Here is a 24,167-nt window from a genome sequence, read left to right as displayed (position 1 = left end):
GTCGCAACAGCGAAACTTGGGGCTGGATGTGTTTCGCTCGGCGTGAAATGAGCGAGGGGATCCGGGCGCATTTTTTCTTTCAAACAACGCTCCAGAAAACCTCCGCCGCCCTTCGGGTGCGCCGCAACTCCTCCCGAGGGGGGCACAGGAGGGACCCTGTGACATTTTACGGGCAGAGTGATCTCTGATAAGCTCGGAGCACTCGCATCTATGGAGCTGTACTGAAAGAGGTATTTCTTTGTTTGTTTGTTTAGTCGCTGGAAATAAAATATTTGAAATAGTTGTGTTACAACCTTGCTGGACCGTTTGTCTTTGACTACACTTTTTACTCACACAAGATGCAATGTTGGTATTAATCTTACATTATTTACTGCTTAGTGTGTTATTTTTCATTGACTCTTCGATTAAATTTAAAAAAGAAACAAAAAACTCTTACATTTAAAGTTAATGGGAAAGCGTACTCTATGTGCGTGCCAGAGGGTAAATGGAGTAGAGGTCACTGACAAGCTACCGGCTTGACAAAGCATGCCAAAAATACTATGGCAGGCTTCTTTTCAGGTGAGAAAAAATCCTTCTGTGTCTCCTGCACTTAGTAGCTGAAATGAGTAATTTGACAGGTTCAGTCAGCAATACTGGGGAGGTTCGTCCTATTTTGCTTGGGGTCAGAATGCATTAAGGGTAGAAATAGGAAATCAGATATCACTGCTGCACACAGTGGAGGACTTCATATAAATCATGGGGACATAGGCTTGGAAATTTTGATCTCTTGGGGTGGCACATGGTCTGTGTAGCTAACCTGCTTGACAGTGAAAGTTGGACTAATATTTTCTAAAAGGTTAAGTAAAAATTGCTATTTCCTTTCTCCTCCTTGTTATTTTATAGAAATGTCTTTTTGATAAGAATCACTGGTGTGTTATCTCAGCAGCGGTCTGCAGATGCTGCCCAGTGCATGGAGTTATCTTTGCATCTTGTAGTCAAAGTGTTCAAGTCCATACATAACAAAACATGCTTATTGTGAGCGCTGGTTTTGGTTTGTTGTTAATAAATGTCCTGGATACACCCATGCTGATCATCTTGTCTGGTGCTCCTGCATACTTTATAAATGAAGCCAGTGCATCAGATACAATTTCGTGCTCTCCCTGAGAGGACCATTAATCAAGGAAGGCCCCTTGTGTGGCTGTGCAGTGTGTCGGGTGTGGGGCAGGGTGTTGGCAGGAGCCGAGGGCAGTGGGGCCAGGCCTCGTGCTGGCAGGGCTGTGTTTTATGTGCGGATGTGAGTTTGCCTGCTGGTCTGGAGCAGGCTGATAAGATGCTCTTCTTTTCACAGTGCACTCCTTAGATTCAAAGAGCTAAAAGGGCTGACTAAATCAGAAAAACAAACAGACCCTTTTTCCCCAACAGGCAGAGAAAGAAATGAATGCAGGGGTATTATGTGGGCTTAAGACCCTGGGTACCAAAGGTTTCTTTTGTTAGTGTGTCGCTATTCTCTGCTCAAACACTTCCTACATAAGGAGCCAGGGTCTGTGCTTTTCTGCTGTTAAGTCCATGGAAAACGCCTATTAGCTTCATTCATGTAGACTCACGTCGATTAGCCATTGGCTTTCTGATCTCCCTTTCACTCAGGCTTCACCTGCAGGGGTGAGCTGATGTCAAACAGTGCTGAACAGCACTGCAAGCCTAATTTTCCAACCCTTGATAATTAAGAAATGTTGAGATTAAATCCCTGTATGCTCTGTATAACCCATATTTAGACAATTGCATTGTAGTTGAGCTTTAGCCTGAGACACTAGGTACTGTTAGTGTAGGAAAAGTTCTCAACCAATGTCTCTAAAAGGAGTAACTGGATTTCCTATGCTAACAGTGTGTCATATGTGAAGCTGAAACCATTTAAAATAACTTATAAGAGAAATTAAAATGTTTTGAGCAGCTTGTCTCTGTTGGTATTTCAATACATATCAGAATAATAAAAGAACACTTCAAGTTCAGTATTATCCTGTTTCATTTTTAAGCATCTATAGCAGATTCAGTTGAAAAAATGAGTGATTAACTGATAAAAGGCAAGGTGACACTAAGCTGATTTATTTTTAAGACATTGTAATATAATGTGGATTTCTACCTTAATTTAAAACATTGACAAAATGCCATATAGGTAGAGTAGGTTCAGATCTTTACCCATACTCTCTTTTTGTTTTCCCAAATAACTCTGTTCTGTTTTATAAACAAATATGTGCCTATAATATTATGTTTGTTACCTGTAGTATCTACACTGTGTAACTCTGGCTTGTAGGAGCGAGTTAACATTCTCAATTTCAGGTCAGATTTGACTGGCCTGATCATCTTCTCTCTTCTAGAGTACTTGTAAGAATTGTAAAATGTGGTCTCTGCTCAAAAGGATTTCCTGCATTATGGACAGACAGGCATATTAAAAATACTCTCACCAGGCTTAAAATTGAGACATTGCTTAAATGAGTGACAGCTCGTCTGAGAACTAATTTGAAATGCAGATGTAGGTCTTGTTAAAGAATGAAAGCCACACAATATCTGCAGTAATAACCTATCACAACACTCATAGCCATACATCCTGTTTGAAAAAGGTGTAAGCTAAGACTTTTGCTATCAAGGTTATTTGAGCTATTGTCAGGAATGCACGTGTGTGCATCCGTAATGAAAAGGAAACAAAATGACATACAATGATCTGCTTAATACAGGCTTTTTTAGCTCTTGGTTTGTTGAGAACAAGATGATTCTCTGTCCCTCCTCCCACTTTTGTCATTCTCATGTAAATTGGGAGGCGCTCCTCTGAAGTAAATATTTCTACACTCTGTAAAATTATCGTAAATGGAAAATTAGGCTTTCTCCTGCCATCTGCTCCTTGAATCTACAGAGCTACTCCAGCTATTTGATTAGGGATTTTAAATTGCTTTGTGCAGGGAGGTTCCTCTGCTCTCAGGTTTCTCCAAGAGGAAGCCAGAAGCAGCTCTGGAGGCCTGGGAAGGAGACGAGTGCAGGGTCCTACCAGTGCAGCCTGGGTGCTCAGCCCAGTGTCTCTGTGCCTTTTAAGAGCTTTTCCCTGTAAGGGTGATTCTTGTTGCATTTTGATGAGTGTAATGTTTGTCTTGTCAGCATGAGGAGATTTACATAGTTTGCTGCTTTTCAGAAGATTAACTGGGTGTAGCTGCACGTGAGGAATTTAACACTGATTTGAGGTTTGGCCTGTGTATGGAGGGACAGACAAAGCTTTTGATCAAACTTTTAATGTAGCTCTGGTAATATCAAGTGCTATGTCACAGGTTAGGTTTTCTAAAAGTTGAAGTTTAGGGTTGGTTTCTAATGACAGTTAAATGGAGAAAGCTTTTGCCAATCTCAGGCTAAAAGTGTAGATTAGCCTTTCACTCTATCTATAGGTTTAACCGATTGAGAAGCTACACCTGCAATCCTACTTTATGATTTCCCAGTCGGCGCTGTGTGTGGTGTCTGTGTGTGTGAGAAGGAACCTCATTAAACTTGCAAGACCTGAGCATGGTCATAACTCAAAACATGCAGCTCCACGGGGCAGCCTGTGCCCAGGGGGATTTGACACAACACCTCCTGTGTGTATGGATGGTCCTGCGGCGGGGGGCAGGCTGAGGTGCCTCAGATTGAGAGGGTATCTGTGGTTACAGAAATAAACGGGATTCGTTTCTTTTTGTTTCTTTTTCTGAGAACTATAAGAATTGTAATTTTGTATCACTGACTTGGTGACTGACTCTATTTCCCATTACATTGTATACAATGTTGAAGGATCACAGAACTGACCTCCTACATTAAGTATCAGCTACTTTAATTTTTTCAGCGCATCTATAAGATTGTTTGTGAAGTTCTGCTTTATTCTCAAGGGAGCAAAACTACTCAGTCAGTGGGTTTCTATACTTGTAGCAAAACGTGAATGAAAGAAATAAAAGGAAACACCTTATGTTGTTCACGCATGATGTTATAGATTATAAAAAGTGATATAATTGTCTTATCTGTATTTGGCAACTTGAAGTTTTTGTTTAGTATTTCTAACAGGGTGAACAATACATTTTTGTCTCTTTGGAAGTGTTATTGTTTAAAGTATGTGTCTTTGCCATTTAGTTTCACATGGAAGGGAAGATAGAAGTCTGTGTCTTGAACATCTGCTGTTTTGTTTTGGGTTCATTTTTTTCCCCTGAAACTTCCAACTGTTAAAAAAATTGCTTGAGTTAACACATTTCAGAAGAGTTAGATCCTTTAAACTGTAACTGCTGGCAGGGAGGAGAGGGGAAGGAAGGAAGGGAGTGGAAAATCCTTTCCTGCAAGCTTGAGATGGCTCCTAAAACATCCACACAGTGGTGCAACCAAGTAAATAAAAATAATGATCATTTGACATTAGAACCATCTCGGTAAGCTTTCCCCCCCACTTTTAAATGTGTGGTTGAAACTGACCTTTGTTTGTTGCACGAGGTGGTGTACAACAACAGAAGTCAGTGGAGACTAGGAACCTCTAGTGGATTTCCCTCACAGATCTGTTTCCAACTTCTTATGAATGTTTTTCTCCTTCGTACAGCCAGTTGTTTTAAAACATCTTACTTGGGGGGCAGTGTGAAGGTTTATAAATCTGTAATCCTAATGAAGAGGTGCATGGAGAGGTTTTGATCTTGGAAGAAGTGTTGGTCAGAAGTATTTAAAAAAAACAGCAGAAGCATATTTGAAAGTTCTTGAGCCTTGTTGAAGTAATTGTGAGTTATTTTGCATATGTTTCAGAATTGCAGCGTACTGTGGTAATTATAACAGCCCTGCAGAAGCCACTGTATTTGCAGCTTGCTGATGCAACAGGAAAGGGAAGGGATGAGTTAGAAATAGAGGAGAAACGAGGAGGGGAACCATGAATTAGATAAGCACAAGCCTCCTAACCCAGCAACTTAGGAAACATACACACAACAAAAAGATCATGTGCTGTAAGGGCTGGTTACTGTGATTAGCACAGCTTTAGCTGTTTCCCTCAAGAGACTGCAGTTAAGGCAGTGTAGCTGCAGCTGTATATTGACTCACAAAGTAGTTTTAAACTGCAGCTGAAGTAATTGAATGCTGGTGAGAGATTGCTTTAAACAAATTCAAGATTACCTGGGTTTGTGGCAGTTTGAGTTAGTTTATTTCTAGGAATTTAAGTTTAGTAGCTTTTATTACTCTTTATGTAAATTGATTTTTAATAGTGAAACTCTATACCAATTTTAAGACTTAACCTGTGCACTAAGATGTGTTGGCTTAAAAATATCTAGCAAGTATTTTGAAGTCTTAGAAGCTCTTCAAAACAAAAATATAGTTGCAACATTTCAACAATGTCTTTTTTTGGAATTTATGATGCAGCGTAAGGATATATCATCTCTAGGGTCTGTTGTGAAATAATAGCTGACAACTGCAGAAATTTATAAATACATCACAATATGATTTATAATAATACCTTTTTGTTCATATGTTCTCATAAAAGCCATGGTGTATGCTTAACAATAATTGTTTAGGAAATCACTCGTGTGTCTTATTTGTTTAAAGTATTCTGCTCTAGAAAAATGATGTGTCAAATAGAGTGGATATTTAGAATTTACTTCTTTGATAGAATTGTAGAACTTTGTGAGGTTGCAGTGGAAACAAGCAACACTTTGTTCTGGGGAGCCTCCTTTGGGCTTTATTTTCCTTTGCTGAAGAACAGCAGAAACACGAGGACAGGGTGAGCAACAAACTGAGTCTAGCCTGATGCTTACCTGCTTGTGAAATGAAATGCTTCTTTACTGCAACTAAATATGTGTAACTTTATTTCGCCATTGATTCTGTTTCTTTACAGTGTCTCTTATTGGCAATGGCACTTTTACACCTTATTGTGTGGGGTTTTTTCTGCTTAGATGAGAAGGGAATTTATTTCTTTCCTTACCTTCTATTGTTTTCTCAGATCAGAATCTCCTCTACCATATGGTGCTTTGTTCTATAAAGTGTAAACATGAGTCCTTTGGTTAACTACAGGTCATATATTCTGTCATTTGGGTACTACAGCATAACAATGTTAGAATTCAGTCCTTTAGGATATTCAAGGTATGTGTATGGCACTGCCATTTTTACTGTGCCTGAGGAGTGAAATCTAAGGATTCAGGTGGGAGTTTGGATGAGCGTTACAAGGGAGCTTTTCTCAGGATTGTTTGTCACCGCAGGGCACTTGTCATGCTTGTGGTCTTACCAGCTCCCAGGAAGGCTGCTGCAACTTGGTGAAGGATTATCCAGTTATCTTTGAAAATCTAAAGCAGTGTTCATAGATTCTTGACTACTCTGAGGTGATTCACAATCCTGCTTTAAGTTTTACTTGACCCACAGAAACTTTATCAGGTTGTGCTTGTGCCACTGCAACAATCCAAAATCACTCCAAACACCAGGCAGGCAAGGGTAAAATCAAATGCAGATCCTTGTTAACGAGTCCACAAATAAAAATACAGAATTCTTAAAAGGGAGGAATGGAAAAAACCCCCCGAACAATATAGTAGTACAGGAACTGGAAGTTTCCTTTACCTAATATGCAGGCATGTGGCACACAACCTCCAGTCTTTTCAGGGAGACTGGTTACTGTCCAACCCTGTCACCTCAAGTTGTGTTTGGAGAAGAGACTCTGATCTAAGGCTCTGTATTTATCTGTATTTTATTTGTACTTAACCCACTTGAAGGGGGTAAAGGGTAGATATTGCTTTTTATTTTGTAAGTTGGTGATGCCTCTTTCAAGGCCATAGGTTGTTTTTTTCTGCTTTGGAAGCAGTGATGTCTCTTGGGCATCCCCAGGTGCAATGCTGCCCCAGCTTTGGAGTGCTCTTTAGCTGAGCACTAAAGAGATGGTTGGTGTGTTGCTAAGGAGATGCCATGTATGAAATTATGAAGGAATTTCAAGTCTTGTGGTGTTTTTCTTTATGTTCTGCCTGTGTGTACAATTTGCTAATAATGCTTTAAACAGTTGTGCAGCAGGTATTTTGGTGGGCTACTGTGGATGTGGGGGAGACCCTGTCACTCCAGCTGCTGCAGGTGACTGGCAAGTGTGTGTCACCTGTGTGCTCACCTTTGAGCACGGCCATGGTGACCCATTTGGAACTGTTTGTATTGCCACATGCATGTGTGCTGTTCTGGCTTAGCTTAGCTAATCACTTAGCCAAGGTTTTAAATAACCTATTACAACATGAAACTCTTTGAAGTATGTAGTGTAGAAGTAACATACAGTACAAGCCTGTGTTAACTTGGCCCCGTGGCTGTGCTGTGGGAGAGGAGGGACATGGTGGCTGTGCCATGCCCTGGCCAGGGACTTTCCTCCTGTGAGCCCGAGAAAGCAGCAGCCATGCTGGATAAACCTGGGCTTTGGCAGAGCCAGCACACAATTCCATGGATTTCTGTCTGTGCGAAAGCAACCACCAGCAGACAGGATCCTTTGAAGTGTTCAGTGGTCTGTCTTCCAGATAAGTTCAAGAAGAGTTTAAAATTGTGGGTCTGAATTTTAAGACTCCTGCTTATGCCAGTGCATATTTACATAGCCAGTGGTGCCACTGCATGGGGTGAGACTGCTGACATCAAAAAGTGCTTATTGAGACAGAGAACCAGAATAGTTTTGAATTTCCCCTAGGAGAAACCTGAGTTGAATAGTTGGGATATCATGGGGTTAGTGTTAAACTCTGGTTCAGAATCAAATGGTATTTAAATTGCTTTAATATTATTCCACCCAGTCTGTTTGGTTTGCATGTTCCTTATTATGATAGTATTTGTGCTTATTTTAAAATACTTCTGTGTAATTTGGAAAAAAAATTTGAGACAGGTATTAAATAGGATTATTTACTAACCTTTGAAACAGGGGCATTTTTTTGGCATATATTTAGCATTCCAGGAGACATATCTCTGAATGCTACTTGTGAGAAACACTTATCAAAACTGAGGTTTCAGAAAAATGTTTCACTTTACAAAAATATAAATTATAAGATTTCTTTATAGTCTTAGGGTATCAATGCCTCCAGTGCATACATATACATGTAAATATTCCAGAAGTAGGGATATTTTTTGAGATGAGAGGACCAGTTATATCCTGCAATACTGAGGAGCTATAGAATACATTTGAAATCTTCAGTAATTTTAATGGTGAATAATACTAAGATGTAATTCAGTATATAGAATTTCAGCTGGTTAAAGGGGCTAGTGATACCTGGGGCACACTGTGGCACCAGTAGAAGAATGCAGGGGCTTTTTAGTGGTTTTTTTTTTTAAGTGCTCTAAGAGCTGCTCCCATTCCCAGATACAATATTCTACAATGCTGTGGAGGCTAATGCAAGTTGGAAATGGTTAAGGAAGTCATTGTTTCAGCATTAGGTCAATATTTTAATGGCTGTAGTGACAAAATCATGTTAACTTTGGAAACAGACTTTGTCAGATTGCCAGCAAACATAATGTTCTTAGATCTCTCAGGTGTGGAGTGTCATGGTCTCAGTCACTAAGGGCTACAGACTGGTGTAGTCATTGTAAAAGGCACTCTGGATTTTCATGTAACTGTTCTTTGTGTATTCTGGTAAATTGTTGGAAATTCCCTCCTCTAAGGCTCCTGACAGTTTAGTGCTTTCTGGTTTACAGTTTCTGTTGCCACTTTATTATTGTTTTAGTATTATTAATGTAGGGGTTGGGTTTCAGTGTATTAGATGATGTAAAGAAACATCTAGCCTGTGTGTCTTATCCTTCTGACAAAAACCATTATTTTGGTGTGACACTTCTCTGTTGACCCTCTTTCAAAATGACTGAATCCATCTCCACCTTCTTCATTCCCTGAAATAAGTGCTGTGTTGTGTCATTGTCCTGGATAATAGAAGTCCAAGGTCAGCCACACCTATAAAGGTTATTCATAAGGATTAAGATGGTGACCTGAAGTTCAAAATGGTTCTGTCACTGATATTTTGGGGAATCTTAACTAAATTGTTAGGGTTTGACTCTTCAAAAGATACTTGTTAATATTAGTTTCCTACATCTCAGATTTTGCACAGAAATATACTAACACCTACAGGTGGTTCAAATACTACAGCAATTAGGACTAAATATCTTGAAAAAAAAATTATTTATATACACATGCACACATACCTACATAGAAGTCTATGTTTGTCTGTCCCTGAAGCTCAGAATAGAGCAGATTATTTGGAATGCTAGAACTGTGTTCAAGTTCTGCCTGTCACATACTGTGTAAGTAGTTTCTTTATGGTCTGTGAGAACATTCACCTGAATGCTACTATTGCTATTTCCAGATAATTAGCAATGGCAAAGTTCACTTTGGCAAGAAACTGGATTGTTGAAACTATAGTTTTCGAAGAACTCTAGTTTTCAAAGGTTGATTAACTGTTAGCAATAGGTACGTTTATTTTATTTAAGCAGATGTTTGTTGGGCAGGAAGGCAGTCAACCATGAAAATATTACTGAGAACAGGAATAACTCCCTGAAGTTCAGTGGCTAAGATTTTACAGAAATTTTATCTACTTATCTTTAGTGGTTCTATGTCCTTATCTTTCCTATGAAATGAACTTCCTTAGGGTTTAGGGGTTTCCCCTTTTTTTTTTCCTTTTTTATTTTTTTTTACTGGGAAGTCCTTACTCCATTATTCTGTTGTCCCATTTAAATTTTGAAATCAAATTAAATTGCATAAATTCAAAATTCAAATATTTGGGATTTTTTGTTTGTTTGTTTTTAGGTTTTTGTTGTTTTTTTTTAAAGGAAAAGCAGTACGCCATCATTCAAGTTATGGTGACTTCTGTAGTGAACCAGTGCTGGTGTACAAGATTATTAGTGTTAAATATCCAACTGTTATGCAGATGGATAAGCTGCAAAGGTAGAATTACTGCTAAGAAAAGTGCAGTTGAATGTACTTATTGAAAATGTGATTCCTTGAAATTGTCCACAGTGTAAGACAAACCTGAAAGCAGTTTCTAAGCACTGGGGTTGTGCAGTTAGCAGAGACAAGTGATTAATTTGTCTGAAAAAGTTAGCCAATGGCTGGGCAGATTCCCTTTCACTGCAGCATTTTAAAGTTAATTATCAATTCCAGATGTACTTATTAGAAGTATTTTCCTTCATCTGTAACTTTCTGGTGTGTTCAGAGGTATCTGTAACTTTCTGGTGTGTTCAGAGGTATGATTCCTCAGCTGAATTCTTGTACCAAGGATAAGAGCCTGACTATTAGAACTATGGATGAGTTGGGCTCTGTGCCCAAATGAACCGGCTTATTCCTGACTAGTGTTTGTCATCTATCCATACATAGCACCAGACATGGTTCAAGCCATGCGTCCCTTCACCACCCAGGGGTGGAGGCTGTCTCCCACAGGTGCTGCAGTTGTTGTGCCAGCTTGCTGATTGTGGCCTGCTGGCTGCAGGGGCTTCTGAACCCTTTGGTGGCCGCTGGAGCACTCCTTGGATCATCTCTGCTTGTAGCTGTAGCCGCTCACACGCATGAGTCAGACTGCTGCCTGCGCTGCCACGACCAGTTCTGCCTGGCAGTTGAATTTCTCATAGATTATTAATGATGTATTAGTAGAATGTCTGGAAGCTTTCCTAGGTGTTATCTAATTCTTGTGTTTTTCATTTCAGAATTGACAATGATTCATTGTGCAGTCAGACATTTCCCCAGCAGCTATTTGGATGCACCAAGGAATGGCATCCCACATTTGCTTAGCATACAGCTGCTAAATCTTTGTAACTGATCTTCAGAACTAAGTTTCTGGGTGTAAAAGGGATTATTCATTATCATTCACTGTGAAGTCACAAACAATTTAATTTTAGAATACATCCTATCATATGGCTTGATTTTCTGGCATCTGAATGATATTCTTAACCATTTAAAATCACTTTTCTCTCAGAATTCAATATCTGAGTTAAAAAAACTGCATGAGTTAGAACAGTAGTTTGCAAAAGAAAAAAAGTTTTGTCTCGGTTCAAATCAAGAGTGAAATTTTAAACTAGAAGACAATATGTGAGAAAAAATGATGAGGGCTGTGGAAGTGACTTGTAACAACTTCTGTTTGTATGATTCAATATAAATTACAGCTATCAAGAAGAACAGGAAACAATAAAGTAATATAGCATTAGATTTTTTTGAATTGCATGTGCAAGGATTTTGGAGAAGACTGTCATTTGTAAAAAGTCAGCAGTCAGAAAGTATTGGATCTAATAAGTGATAAGCATCTATCAAAGCACCATCCTTTAAAGAATGAGAAAAGACCGACTTGGGTTTGTTTCAGATAAGGCTGTAAGGAAAATCTGACCCTAAGGCCAGAGCAGCATTGCTGCCTGTAGTATGTACAGGGGATTTCACTTACTTTTAGCAGACCAGTTTGTGCATGCTGCTTGTTACCTTTCTTGTAAGGCTCAGGTAGCCAGAGGTACCAAATAATTCCTAATGTGCAGCTAGACATCTACTGGGAAACTCCACCAGAAATTACCTGCCCTTGGAAATCTTCCTCTTATTTTCATGGATGAATCTTCAGTTTTAATTAAAGGCCTACCTTTACAACTTTGAGAATTTCATCCTACTGAAGGAATACCATTTTCCTTATTTGTAAGGAGAAGCAGACTGCGATCTATAAAAGTAGGCTCATGTGCTGGATTTTCCAATGCTGATTTTAGCAAACTCCTTGCTGTATCATCAAGTCCCCAGATTTGCTGTATTCACAGTGTTGTAGTGAATTGCCTTAATGTATGAAAGAGCTCCTTCTCATCTGTACACCCTTGATCACTTGCATTTAGGAAAATATTTACATTTTTCATAAGTTTGCATAAAGAGCATTGCATTTACTAATTGGTTAGATTCTCTTACTACTGCTGCTACTTCTAATTTAAATGTGTCATACTCCTGTTTTCTAGGGCTTAAAATTCAAAAGAGTTCACCCATAGATTGTCTTGAATGTTCAGCAGCTTTGTGCTTTAAACAGGGCTAAAATCAGCTTCTCTAGGCCATGGATGCCCAAACTGGCTTTCATTAAACAACAGAATGGTTTTGCTAGAAATAGCCTGGATCTGTTGAGACTGATGGTGAGCAAATGCTACCAAACCCTGCTTGATCCAAGTTGAATGGGATTAAATAGTATTTGTACTATACTAAGCATTGTGCTCTGGAGTATCCTAGTCCCAGTTCCCTGAAATCATGCTGGGAAAGTGATTATTACTTCATTAGGCATTCTGGTAATGAAACAAGTGATTTTTGTATTACTGTAAAATCTAAAATTCTCCTTAAAAAAAGGAAGCAATGCTCCTTTTTCGCTCTTGTGCATAAAAATTGTCTATCGAGAGAGAGAAAAATGTGTCAAGAGGGCGCAGCCACTGAGTACTGGGAAACAAAAAGGATGTACTGAAGGGAAATGTCAGCAGAAAATGCTTCCCTCTAACTTCTAGGAAGCTAAACCAAGCTAAACCAATCCTAACCAAGTAGGTTAGGATTTTGGAGTTATCTGAAGACAAAAGTTATTACTTTCTTGCCTTTTCCAGGATAAAATTGTCTAAATGTCAACATTTTCCTAGTATTCTTTGTAGCAGATGTTTTCAAGATAGAAGCTCATAAAGGCTTGTGGAAGAAAGAAAAATTAGATGGTAATGTCTTAATCCATAGTGCTCAAACAACCTGTAATTTAATTCAAGATTTCAATACATGGGATACACAGATCCAAAATAATATATGTAGAACTGCTTTTTTTGTGTATACTTGAACACACACACTCTCAGGGGCAAAGGGGTAACAAATGAGAGAAACTGTCTATTTCTTGCTGTTTGTCAAGCTGTGTTTTCTGCTGCTAGTGTTTCCTGATCAACTGGGAACGTCTTGAGTTGTCTGTACCATCTTAGCAGCATTTTCTTTAGTAATAGCAGCTTTAGGAAAGGTGGTGTTAGGTATCTGTCTGAACCATTCCCTGGCTGGGTGAGCTGTTCTTGTTTCCATCTTTCCCAAGAGCTAAACATAGCTGCTTTTGTCATGCTAAACTGATTGTAATTTGTCCTGTGGTGCCTGTTCATGGGTGTAAATTTCTATGTGCTACATAGGATAAAGTTGTACAAATTGTTCTAAGCATGACAGACCACTCCTTTTTTCCTGAAGAACAAGATATCCTGTGTGTGAATGTATTACATCATAAACCTGGAGAAAATGGACTTTTAATGTCAGCTATGCTGGATATGCTGTAGTGAACATTTGGCCAAAAATACTGGATGTGGTGGGCTTTAGGATGGCTCTCTAATGGTGCAGGATCACCTCTGAGAAATCTCAAAAGTAGCATGCTGTCCTCTGTGCTGCCTGCACACACCTTTTTCTCAGCTCTTATTTTTAATCACTTTTGCTGGATATAAGGCAAACATACAGCACTGCAGTGTTCATTGCCTTCCATGAGAGCACAAATTAGACCTTGTCTGTCCTGGAGGTGTCATTGTGCGTGTTACTGCACTGATACAGTTGAACTAATGAAAATCTTTGGTAAACTGCTGCTGTGGCACACCCTCTCCGCAGGCGCTGCAGCCAGGCCACGCTCCCATCCCAAGTGAGAAATGATGCAGGAGGCAGACGTTTTAGAAGCAATGAAGTTAAACTCCAGTTCTTTTCTAATGAGATTTGAGCTTCTGTGTTTCATTCTAGGAAACCATGTAGAGTGTTGGGAGTCGTTTAGAAGACTTTGGGAATGTCATTTGCAGTCTCATACATGCTACACGCAGTCTCATTACAGTCCAAAGAAAATTGGTTTGCATGTTGTAGCATGCAGCCCAAGCAGAGTTTTCTCCCTGGTGCTCTGTAGAAAAGCCCTATGTAGAGAAGTTTTGCCAACATTATACACTGCTGTCTTCTGGTCTGTCAGTTCTATGCAATGTTGAACTTCATAAAATTTCTGGACAGATTTTCAGCTTGTGCACATGAATGCAGAACCACTGGATGAGAGTGAAACCAGGCCGATATGTGCAAGTGCTGAAAAGTGACAACTCCTTACATAATGAGTTTGATGGTTTAAAAAGTTTCTACTGATCTTGCTCATGCTTTAAAACTGTATTGCTATTTTAATAATACCTGGCTGCTTCTGTACAGTTTGGTAGTTTTGCCTGCTTCTGTTTAGTTTGGTGGCTTTGCCCATGGAGGAGAATCACATTTATGGGGGTGTGGTCACTCTCCCATAGCAAATTACAAGTTCAGTGTTAGACTATATTTATAAAAATAATAATAAATATATAAATAACAAATATGAAATATATCTATATAATGTGTGTATGCATACACCACTTGCAGCAACACAGTCTCATACATGGACTCCATGACTGTCAAAATACCATGACAAATTAGCACAAACTTCTAGCTGAAGTTTAGTTGATAGTTCATCCTTTGCTGAAATAATTGTAAAAGTATCTTATGCTTCCCTTTTTCTTGACTGTAAAAGGCAGTGGGGTATGAAGCCTGATGAATTTAACACTGTTAGTATTTCTTGAATTTGGTATGTACTTTCCTAGTTATACCTGAGACTAGCTTTAATCCTTTACCAGCAATATTGTCATGTCCTGTTTCAGTGTGTTGATTATAATGACTTGTATCTGCTGCATTTTATCATATTGCAGAACATAAAAACCATAAGGACACATCTTGAAATTTCAGAATTGAGGAGCAAACAGATGAATGGAACTTTCAATCCAGCACAGGTCATGCTGACCTCAATTCTATGGCAAATATTGTGAAAAACTATGGAAATAATTGCAGTGGAGTAACTAGGAAGGACAGTGGTGCTCTGAGTCTGCTTTCCTTTTCTTCAGCTCATGGAGGAATTATTTATTCCCATGGAAAGTGGTGCAAGATGCTATTCTCACTTATCTTGGTTCAAATGTTACTTGACATAGGCACATAACAAGCTGCTGAGCAGCAGAATTGGACCTTCTTGGTATCAAAATTACAGTAACCTTTGTGTTGCACTCAGGCAGTGTATCTACACTAGCTTGTTCTTTCCTGATTACGTTAGTTAGGCTTGGAGACAGAAAAGGAAAAAACATTTGCAAAGTGAGTAGGAAGGATAAAATATCTAAAGCGATCTGTACTTTGATGAATTGTGCAGCTCGAAGAGCCTTTTCATGGGGGCATCAAGATTCAGTCTTGATGATGAAGTCAAAGAAAAGTGGCTTTTTCTACCCTTTGTTTTGTCTGATGTGCCACCTTTCCAACAGCTAGAGATGCTGGCTGTGGTGAAGAGGGTGTGGTCTCTCAGGGAGATGAGGATTTAGGAATGCAGAAGAAAGGGCCAGAGCCAGCTGCCTCATCTGTTCCATCGATGTTGTCGAAAGAAGCTGCAGGAATAGACTGGGCTACCTATTAAATGCTTGTGTAATGGCCTTACCAGGCGGAACATACATTCTCTTCTTTGGAAAAGAACAGAGGGATTCACAGTAACAGTGCTGCTGCTAGGCTGGGTGCAGTATGTTGCCCATAAGGAATCAACAATCATAGACAAAGGGATTTTGATAGGAATTGACTCCCTCATGCATGGTCAGGCACAAGTTCTTTAATTTATTTAACTTGAATAAACAGAAAATGACATAGCGGATCCCATGTGAGCCAAAAGAGCCATCTGTGGTCTAACCCTGTGACAAACAGTATAGCAATAATTCCAATGCCACCAACAATGTGGAGTTTGCCAGAAAAGCAGATGCTTCTTTTGACGTGCATCTTCAATACAGTGCCATTCCTATCCTATAATTGCTGTCTGTGGGGGGAGGGTGGATAGGATAGCCAGATGAGCAGAATGGTGACATTGTAGTTTTTGGGGGAAAAGCCAACAGTTTGGAAAATAATAAAAAAGACAAAGAAGTATAAAAACATTTTTAAGAAGCTGCAAAATTCTCCTCTGTGCATCATGAAATCTGTGATGCTTTTTAAGTAAGAGACAATACTTGCATGCATCTATCAGAAGTCTAAACTCTAATACAATATTAAAGAAGAATAAATAATACTTCAGAAACTTCTGTGCAGAGTTTAAAACTTTTTTTTAAAAGCTTTTCTTTCTCTATTATTTTAAAGAACTAAAGAATGGCCAAACATTCTTAACATACTTTTTTGTTTGTTTTTTTTTTGCTGTACTGTCAGCTTTTGTAATACAGATATTCAGGCAGTTCTTGGATAAGCCAAAATGTCTGTATATATACTCTGCTACTTTTTAACCAGTTTTGAGATATACAGATTTAGCAGGATTAACCTCCAAAATACAGTGATGGATGGCATCCCTAATAGTTAAGAGATGGCATATTTACTGCTTTATGAAATTAAAAATGTAGCTACCTACAACCATAAAAAGGATCCATTTTAAACATCACAAACAGAAGCTCTTGAAAGCAGCACATTTTTGATCACACTGAAAATTGTCCATGGCCCTGTTTGTTGACACTGGAAGTAAAAGTTCACAACAGATAATGACAAAGAAATTGAACAGCAGTAGAGCTGGAGATTAGTATTCTTCTAATGAGAGTCTGTCCTCTGAACACAAGTAACTGCCTTATGTGGTGCAGGAGTCTCACTGCCAAGCTTAGTTTTGTGGGATTTACTTAGAGAAATGGTTACCTGCTCTCTTGTATTTTCCTACAAGGGAGCCAAATAATGTCTAGAATAAAGCCATGTCTCTCATTTTCCATACATTTAAGTCCCACTTCTTCCATTACACTGTAAGTGCAGTCAGAGAATAATATTATTTATTTTCAGATCTTAGTGTGCTGACATCTGAAGAGATTTTTAAATGGTGGTAGTGAGTAGGAGTTTCCTGTTTAATACATGCTAAAGCAGAGTCCTATTTACAATGTGAAGGGACAACTATGAACCTCAATGCTTATGAAGAGCTTATTGAATAATGTTTTACTTTGATTCCAAGAGTACTGTCCTCTGAAGCTGCCATTGAGCTCTATGTGATTTGCAGGCTATGATGTGACCATCTGTGTTCTAGTCTAAACTACTGCATGACCCAGGAGTAATTGCTGTTTCAGGTGAAGCATTTCTCCAATGAAGGGTATCTTGAATGTTTCCTGTTGTGGAGAACATTTTATTGTAAGACTTTATACCCTGCTATTAACATGTACCAAGAGATGCGTAATGCAAGGGAGGAATTTTGTATTATTTGGATTGAGTGTCACATATTGGACTTGCTACCTTTTAGGTGCTTACATAAGCCATCAGTATGGAAGTTACACCTCTCTTCAAATTGATGTGTTTTCTTTTAATTGTAATTTGAATCCTCAGGCTGGAGCAAAAAACTTCAACATAGTCTAGATATTCAGTACTTGGTGCTTTCTGGATCAGTATTTCTGGTGCTTTCTGAGCAAAAGCCTTGGCTGGTTTCACTGAAGAAAATAGGCCTGTGTATGTACTAGAATCAAGAAGGGAGTTGGCAGTGAATTCTTTTGTGTCTACTGCTCAGTGAAGGGCTAACCACAAAAATATATACATGCTTTTTTGTCTGTCTGGTAGATCTTAGTACCATGCTCTCTTTCTTTGAGTACTTCAGCATCTTGACTTTCTTTTCAGATTCTTTAAATGTGGCCTAGCTGTTGGATTGCAGCTTGTTCATATTTCAGAAACTTAAGTCTTTTGCTTTATATGTGTCTATAATTCTGTCATGGCTAGGGCACAGCACCAAGGTATTGTTTCAGGGGATTGTCCAGGAAATCCAGGTATAAAACTGAGAGGGAAGACAGATGCTGTGATTCAGGATGAGCAGGTGGAAGGGGAAAGGGAGGGTTCATGACATCTGGAAAGGAACAGGATGTGGCCCAGTTGAGCACTCCCCTTGCTCTCCTTTGGGATAGCTTTTGTGCTGCAGTGTGACCTAGGTTTGTGTATTCTGCACTTTTTATTTGTCTCTGAACTAGGGGAATCAATTAGTGGAGCACCAAAAAATCCCTGACAAGGGTTAGAGTCAATGGATTGAGTGAGTTCCTGGGAACTTTGAAGCTTTTTCATTTATATCTGAGACTCTAGAAGATCTCCCTGAACCAGAAGGAGTTTCTTGTGCTCATTACTTGCTTTATTGTTACCATCTTGCCTGCCAACCCCAAGTAAGAAAGCTTTTTTCTTGAGGAATAACAATAAAAAATAAATAATATTCAATAAAAAATAAAATAAAAAATAAACAATAAAAAATTCTCCACACCCTATTCTTGGAGAAAAAAATCTGTTCAAAGCATCAGTGTGGGTTTTCTCATATACATCAGTGTGGCCAGGATTATGCTCACACTTCTTCAAGTGTCTTCATAGAAAAGATATGGATAGATTTTTGAGCTTACTTTCATTGCTAGCAGAAGATTGCTGTTGCATTAAGCTTTAAATGTGTAATTTAAATAATACTGGCTCAATTTCCTGTCAAAATATGAAAATGTGACATTTTATAAGAAGCTGGAATGATTTACTTCAATACTTTCTGGTTTTAGTAGTTGTTGCTTTCTGGTGAGAACAGGTTCAGTCCTGCTATGTTGCCATAAGATCTGAGGAAAGGAAGCAAAACAGCTCAGTGGGGAATGAGCTTGGTTGTAATCAGGTGAGTCTGGAAGTGAAATTGTTAGGAGCATCTGAGTCATGACTGGGGGTTTGTGCTAGACTTTGTCTTGTTTCATTGCTGGTAGAGCCACTCTTCATAAAGGTATTTTAAAAAGGAAGCTGTGAGAAGTACCTACTCATTCATGCATTTCTGTATTTCAGGGAAGGGCTTCTTCATATGGCTCAGAAAAATGTATTAACTGCTTCCCTGGATTTTGCCAGAAACATTTTTCTTACTGGCAAATTGGTTCAAATTAGTTGAAGTACAACAAAGAAGAAAGAGAGTGTTAACTAAAAACAAATATCAGAGTGAAAATATCTTTTTTTGTATTACTATCTTCATAGATGCGTGATGATATCCACCTACAGTTTTGTTTCCTTTTAGTATGAAAAAGACTTATCTGTATTTAGAAAAACAGTTTTCATAGGACTTGGCTGTAAAATACAGGCAAGAAAAAAGGCATAACCCTATATTTTTTATCTTGTAAAGCTCCTGTTAAAACTTGTCTATTAAGGCAAGGGCTTCCCTTTTCAGTGTGATATTTTTTTTCCTTGATTACTTAATTTTCATCCTATTTATTGCAGTCCATCATCGCTGTAATCCCAGCTGTAGTATTCTGGGCATAGTTCTTTCCTACCAAGATATGGAACATTTAGAGCGGGGTTTTTGGGAGAAACACAGGGCTGCATCTCCAGGTGCTCCTGGTCTGCCTGTGATGTTTTGTAACAGGCAGAGTCTTTGCCCAATGCCAGCATCCACCCTCAGGGTCCCACATCTTCTCAGTAGTTGTTTCTGCTCCGTGTGGCTGAACCACTAACACCTAAAGAAAGATGGAACAGGCTTGCATCCTGGGTATGCAAATAACTCTGATCACAAACCACAATATCCATAGTTTCTGCCTTGTGCAGTTCACTAGCCCTTTCTGGAATAGTCCTGTTGACTCTTACAGTGTCACTATGAGATCGTGTTTTTTACCCATGCAAGGAGAAGTTAAGGTTGGTGGTTTAAAGGAGAAAAAGGGAGCAGGTGTCAGGGTTTTCCTGCCTGAGGAGATTTTCAACAGAAGTCTGGAGCTTCTGAGATACTCTTTATACAGGTGTCATGCTGAAAATGCTTCGATTTGGTTATTGAATCTTCCTGTGACAAGTGCTTACAGACTAAAGAAGAGCAATTGGAGAAGCTACCCTAAGGCAGGAGATGTGAGCAAAGCAGGAGCAAAGCTTTCAGTTTCCACTGGTTGACTCATGTCCACTGAGAATTGAACTTGGAGAGGTCTCCAGAAATTCAGTTTTGCTTGCTGTAATGTTTCAGACATGATGAGGAAAAACATGAAGCAGAATAGTGCAGGACACTCAAAATGGCATCTCCGCTGCAGCTGTCACTTTGCTGGCTTAGAATAAGTGATCAAGGTTTAATGTTTCCTTATTTAAAGAAAGGTAATAAAGCAACTGTCTTCATCCATGAACACTCATTTCTGTTAAACGCTTGGAGTTCTTCTTTCTGCTAGGGGCACAATTTAATTCCAAATGAGTTCCTATTTCCTAAGCTATGCACATAGTGTTGTAGTGTCTTGCTTCAATAGGTATGGCATCTTCTATTCTCCTGAGCCCGTGCTTTCATTGTACATGTAAAGCTCTCTCTGACCTAAAGTGTTAGATAGATTAATAAATAAACAAGCAAGGCCCAATTTAACAAAAAAAATAAATGCAGATTTAATACTTTTTCTCACTGTTGCACACATCCACAGAAAATGTATGGTAATTTTTATATCAGTGCCAATTACTGAAGGTGCTGCTTTCAAAATCAGGGAGGTTAGGCAAAGTCAGGCTGGGTAAGCAGGTGCTTGTAGCTTAGTTACCTGAGCAAGGCTAGGGAAACACTGCTGATGAGATTTTGATACTGTGAGATGATCCAAGTAGCAATTCTGGCTAAATCTGATAGTTAATGTATGCTGCAATTTATGGTTTGAATTTAGAGTAGATGTGTGGGAACTTTGTTGTTAGAAGTCATGGTACTTTTCCCATTAGGAATTTTGGCTGAATGATTAAACTCATAATTAAATGCTAGCATGTTATATAACTTTATATGCATATTTTATTGCACAAAGTTAAAGACTTAAATGGAGTTCTACTGTAGTGATCATAATCTGTTTTGGGACAGTCATTGTCCAAGTTATCTTCTGCTCATTGAAATCCTCTTGGGATTCTGTAGTCTGAAGGCAGCAGGGATCAGTATCTCCCAACCCCCAGATCAAAGGAATTTCTTGGGGTTATTCCATTTTGGTTTGGTGTCCTTTTTTTTAATCTGTTGACAGCAAAGAGATTCTTCAGTTCCTAGGTAGACAAAATTCTGCTCTGACTTATTTGCAGCCCTTAAGCATAGAGTGGTTTATAAGAAAGACAGGAATAGGTCATACAAGATGAGTATATTCTCCAGCTGGTTTTCAGTACTTGCAGCTATTCCCATTTGGGGTTTATATTGAGAATGAAACACAGGCAAACAATTCTCCTTGTTTTAAGGCACTTCATGGGGACGGTTCAGTCACTGAGCTTTTCATTTTCCTGATAAGTACCTGTGGTTTTCCCATTGCTGTGGAGGGCTGGAGGGAAGGTCTCTCAGAGAGCAGGCTCCTCACAGCTGGCTCCAGAATGGGCTGGGGAGATCATAGAGCAGCTGTGCTGATTTTTCTGTCGCTGGCCTTTTTTGCTTAGATGTTTGTTGAAGATGACAGGAAGGAAACTCTGTGTAAAAAGAACGATCACTAATTACCTTTTGGAGTGAAAACTGAGGAGGAAATGGCAAACCAGTGTGACAATGGTATTTCTTGTGAAAAGGAATATTGCCACAAGAAATAATGTTCTGTTTCTTACATTTATTCCTCCTGTTCTTGAGTTCTACATTTTAAGATGCAATGATTATGAAGAAAAATTAATAAATGTATTTTTGTTTATGTTGCAATATTGCAAATTATTGCAAGGTCCATATAGTAAAACCTTAAGAACAGCTTTTGATATGAATTTTTACCAGAAACTACAGTTTGTAAACCAAAACTTTTCAAATTTGATTTCAGGTTTTAGGCTGAGCACTCAGATAAGATTTGTGAAAGCTGTTTCTAAACAAACAACCCCAAACTTTGGCCAGGTCTCCACTGCAGAATGTCTTGCCAGCAAAGCACTATGTATCAGCCAGGGGTGTGGAAAAAAATCATACATCCCCGCTGACATCAATATGTTGGCGAAAGCCCAGGTGTGGATGCAGCTGTGCAGGCAGAAGAGAGCTTTTATCGGCTTGACTGATGTTGTTTGGGGAGGTGATGCAACTCAGCCAGCAGACAAACTCTGCTCCTGGCCCGCGCTGGCAGCGTAGGAGGCTCCGCCAGCGCGGTCCCAGTGTCGCGGCTGCGCTGCCAACCAACCCTTTGCAGCAAGAGAACTGGAAAAAAAGGCCCCTTTGAACAACAGAGGGACCTCTATAATTTAGTTTTTATAAGTAGTCGTCGATGAAGAACAGAGCGGAAAAAGTGATTCAGATTTTAAAATTAAAGTTTTAATGTAAAAAACGTGTTTTAGTTGTATGGCTTTAAGATGTCACTGTCCCTTTAATGGCTGGCTGTCGTTGAGTTGCAGGATTTGAGACCTGCAGGACACCCAGCACATGTGTTTTGTAAAGCTTTTAAGGCTTGTGAAGGTATGAGTCTCTCTGGAAGCACTGAAAAACCTTCTGTCTGTAAACTTAGGAAGACAACTATAGTCCCATTTACATTCCCATCATGTTTGAATGTGACCACTGGCACTAGAACATCTTCATGTTTAAATAGAAGTTTAAATTTCTCAGAATGGAGTGTTTATGTTTTACAGACAGACAGAATTAGGATTCCTGCTCTCTCTACACACAGACACACATTTTCCTCTCTTGCCTTTGGCCAGCTGGTGACAAGATTTTACAAAACTCCGGTTCTTCATAACATAGAAAAACAAAAATTTTAAGGCAAAAACACTGTAAGAAATAAAAGCAAAACCAAACCAAAGATACGGAAAAACTGAATAGAGGCTCTTAGCCTTTCATTGTGATTTAGAAATAAACCAGTTTAGATGAAGACAGGTATGTGTATGTTGAGTTTTCTGGCAGCTGTACGTGCACATTTTGAAACCGTAAACAGAGCAGTTTTGCATTTGATCACTGTTTGCATTTTGAGAACTTCACTGAAGGCTTTTTGAAGAGAATTTCACTGTGCCAGACTAAGTTTGTTCTGTTGTGAAAATGTTTTGAAACTAGTTGCTCTGTCATTCTGCATTGCTTGTAACCCTAAGAATAATTGCCTGGCATTACTGGAAGAAGAGTGATCTGACAGACTGACTTGTGCTGCTATTGTTAAAATCCGTCAGTGTTTCCATTGCAAACTTGGAAGGGAGCATTTAATCTTTTTCCCTGGAAGAAATTCTAGATCAGTGCTTCAATTCCAAATATAAATATTTTGGACGAGATTTGATGTTTCTAAAAATCTATATGAAAAACAACAAAAATCTCTAACCCTATGGCAATGAAATATTGATACTTAGTTTTGAAATGCTAAATGATCAGGAATGTATTTCATTCTTTTTTGTAATTTTCAGTTCAATTAAATTGGGCAGCAACACTGTTACTGCTTATCAATGTTGATTTTATAGCAAGTTTTGCAGTTGGCTGTTCCAGGCCATTATAGCTGCATAATAAACTTTGCAACATGCCAAATTGGAAGATTTCAAAACCTTCCTAGGGAAACACAAAAAAGAAACACATAATTACCATAAAGTATCTGATATATAAGGCATGCCTTTGTACTTTTCTCCCACTCACACTTCCATTCCAATTTCTTGAGGTTATGTCCAAAATAGTTTCGCTTTTCTTGTGTGTAGTTTCATGAGTGCTCTAAACAGAGGTGAACTCTAATCCTTTCCTCTCTGCCTTCACATTCCTGCTCCCTGCCATGTGACAGCCAAAGCTTTTGCATAGTGCAAAGCCCACATGTGGTGTACCAGATCAGGGAAGATAATTTTTGTCTTCAGTTTGTGGCCATACAACAGTTTGTACTAATCCAAGGAAGAGGGTGGCACTAGGGTGGGAGCAAGTGAGTCTACATTGACATCTCACTTTATATTCCATTTTATTTTTTCCCCCTCCTGTGCCTTTCCTCTGTATTCACGGGGCAGTTCTTTGCTATGAGTTTGTGGTGGAACCTCAGGCCTTTGCAGGAAAGGAGCCACGTGCAGCCACTTTGTCAGTGAAAACCATGGAGTCACAAGATGTTTACAGGCAACTTCAGTTCTCTAGTATATTTTTTAAAGCATTCCTCTCTTACAACACCACAGGCAGGTTCATAGTACTTTTTGTACAGTGCCCTGCTGTACTTCTGTTAATGCAAATGATTTCTCTGCTGTAGATTTCCTCTAGGATGTTTTTATGTTCCATTGGGGTCTGATTGCAAGAGCAATAGGGTTAGATATCTTGAGGAGTAGGTAGAAGTGCTTCTGTGCTTTTCTCCTTTCGAAACTTGAATTTTTTACCATTATATAGAGCCTTTTTCTTCATAATTGTGAATTAATCCACAAATATGGAGATAGACAGCAG

The 24,167-nt window shown here is 39.0% G+C and overlaps 1 protein-coding gene across 3 annotated transcripts in view; it reads left to right on the top strand.

The window, feature by feature from the left end:
* Positions 1 to 24,167, top strand: part of RBMS1 (RNA binding motif single stranded interacting protein 1) — a 139,925-nt gene that overhangs the window by 50,764 nt on the left and 64,994 nt on the right. Inside the window, exon 1 of one of the 3 annotated variants that reach the window (XM_005415812.3) lies at positions 30 to 230. The exons of the other annotated variants lie outside the window; for them this stretch is intronic. The gene's annotated coding sequence lies outside the window, so the exon portion shown is untranslated. Of the gene's footprint in view, positions 1 to 29; positions 231 to 24,167 lie in introns of those variants that run through there. 3 annotated transcript variants of the gene reach the window in all.

This window comes from Geospiza fortis, unplaced genomic scaffold, assembly GCF_000277835.1.
Source record: "Geospiza fortis unplaced genomic scaffold, GeoFor_1.0 scaffold112, whole genome shotgun sequence".
Lineage (NCBI taxonomy): Eukaryota > Metazoa > Chordata > Aves > Passeriformes > Thraupidae > Geospiza > Geospiza fortis.
The sequence above is the reverse complement of the archived record's forward strand: the minus strand, read 5'-3'. Positions and strand labels throughout refer to the sequence as shown.